Source organism: Sinohyriopsis cumingii, unplaced genomic scaffold (genome assembly GCF_028554795.1).
Source record: "Sinohyriopsis cumingii isolate HCF-2022 unplaced genomic scaffold, ASM2855479v2 utg003963l, whole genome shotgun sequence".
In the NCBI taxonomy this organism is placed as follows: domain Eukaryota; kingdom Metazoa; phylum Mollusca; class Bivalvia; order Unionida; family Unionidae; genus Sinohyriopsis; species Sinohyriopsis cumingii.
The window spans coordinates 37501-40000 of record NW_028316635.1 but is presented as its reverse complement, the minus strand read 5'-3'; the positions used below and the strand labels follow the sequence as shown (position 1 = coordinate 40000).

The 2500-nt window shown below is 33.6% G+C and overlaps 1 non-coding gene across 1 annotated transcript; it reads left to right on the top strand.

The window, feature by feature from the left end:
* Nucleotides 1-603: 603 nt before the first annotated feature.
* Nucleotides 604-722, top strand: LOC149769327 (5S ribosomal RNA). The gene has a single exon (XR_016419181.1). It is a non-coding gene; the product is annotated as a 5S ribosomal RNA (ribosomal RNA).
* Nucleotides 723-2500: the final 1778 nt, after the last annotated feature.

Sequence of the window (2500 nt, the reverse complement as noted above, 5' to 3'; positions counted from 1 at the left end):
ACCTGTTTTTTAGCAGGGCACCAGTCTATCAGTGTGAAACTTGGCATCCCTTAGCGAATACTTCGAATATGGGCCATTGACAAAATAAATTGGTGTATAAATCTCTGTTTTGATTACAGTAAGTTTGGATGGATGTTCCCTGCTTCCACTTCCTTGCACTTTCTGTGTTTCCACAACTTTAACGTTTCCGAGCTGCAAGACGATATCCGTTTCAAATCAGATTCGAGTCCGTATTTAAAGGTAGCTCATAGGCTGATGTCGATTATTTACCTATTGAATTAGTCAGTTGATACAAGATAAATAATAATAATAATAATAATAATAATAATGCCCAAAAACAACAAAAATGAACTGAATCTTCGTTTAAATGCATTGTTATTTAAGTCCATTTGAAGGTGTAAACCTCCGGTTAAGCAACTAATGTCCGAGTCCGAAAATGCCTGAATTACAAATTTGAATAATGTATGAAGGCAGTTTATCTATATAAGTTTTAATCAGTACACTTTAATTACTAATTTTACACGGCACATAAACGTAAACGTCTGTACATCGGAAACGGTGAAGAGAGAAGCGAATATAAGTCTTAAATTTACAAACACTTGTGTCTACGGCCATACCACGTTGAAAGCACCGGTTCTCGTCCGATCACCGAAGTTAAGCAACGTCGGGCCCGGTTAGTACTTGGATGGGTGACCGCCTGGGAATACCGGGTGCTGTAGACTCTTTTTTTTTTTTTTTTTCTTTTATAACTAAAAACAGTTGAAGTTTTTCTTTCTTTCTTTTATTGTAACTAAATTTACTTTCTTCAATATAAATAATAAATAGAGCAATTTCTCGACTTTCATTTTCTCTTTTTCCTTAACTTTCTTCAATAATTCGGATCCTAAAAAAATCAAGCATAGGACCTGAATATAGCAAATGTTGCTTTGCACTTCTCTGCTCTTGGTTTCGATCCTTACTACTGGAATATGCGATCATAGATGACCAGTATTTCTTATTAACAAATTCGGTTCAATTTATCCAGTTTCCTCTACTTTTACTACCACAACAAGCTGCCTCCTTTCACGTCGAAATACTTCCTTCAAGTTTCTTCTCATATATTCCTGGTGTAGTCTCTTGCGCAGAGTTGCAAAATATGCGATCAATGTCTTTCATTTTGGCTACTTATTTGTGGTATTTCTTATTCACTAATTGATTGATAAATATGGAATGTATGAATTGTGAGAATTTTTTATATTAATTTATTGATTGATTGATTTCTTTTACAGCAGGGCCTCAGTCTGCCAGTGGGAAAATTGGCATCCTGTAGCGAATACTGTAAATATGGGCCATTGGCAAAATAAATTGGGTTATAAAATTCTGTTTTGATTACAGTAAGTTTAGATAGATATTCCATGCTTCCACTTTCTGTATTTCCACAACGTTAACTTCTCCAAGTTGCAAGAAGAGATCCTTTGCAAATCTGATAAGACCCTATCTTTAAAGTTAGCTTATAGGCCGCTGTCGCTTATTTTAACCAAATGATAGGACAGAAAGACGAATAATAATAATAATAATAATAACAACAACAATAATGTCCTGAATCTGCATTTTAAGTCAATTTCAACATGGAATTCTCCCCTTATCTGGGTCAGAAAATGGATGAGTGACAAATATGAGTATCTGAGGCCAGTTTTGCTTCTTTTGGATTAGAACTTTGAATCAGTATACACTTTAGTTACTAATATTATACTGCACACAAACATTTGTACATGGGAAACGTTGAAGAGATGTGTGACTAATCAGCAAAAGAGTCTTGAAAACGCATCAAGACAACAAATTATGTTTTACAGTCGAAATGTTGTTCTCACTAGAACTGAAATCATTTAATTTCTACTTAAATGCCCGAAAAATTTACAATTAAAACTACAATAAATGTTTTATACCTAGTCCCGCACAGTGACGTTTATCTGATTCCCTGTACTCACCGAGAGCATTCTGTGTCATATGGATGCATATCAAATGAAGTGAAAAGTAATGGAATACTCGCTTTTTTATTTATCCCTATGCATCGTGGTGCCCACACCATGATGAGACGCTGTTTCAATAAACCTTTTTATATATGTTCTTTACTGTTCTTCCTTTTTCTTCTTGCTTTATCATACTGACACACGAGAGAGAGAGAGAGAGAGAGAGAGAGAGAGAGTATGCAACAAAGTTCGCATAACTTTATCAGCTATTAACATTAATTGTACTTCTGTGTAATTTTATTTTTAACGCGTTATCCTATAACGATTGCAAACAAGGGCAAAAACTCTACTGATCTTATTCGATAATTATACCATACTGAATTAATAAGTGTATCTCGTAAAAACGGATCATATATATATCCTGGGTGGCTGAGGGTGTTTTAAGATATGTGTGTGTCTTTTGTGATATATATATATATATATATATATATATATATATATATATATATATATATATATATATATATATATATATATATACGTTTGTGTGT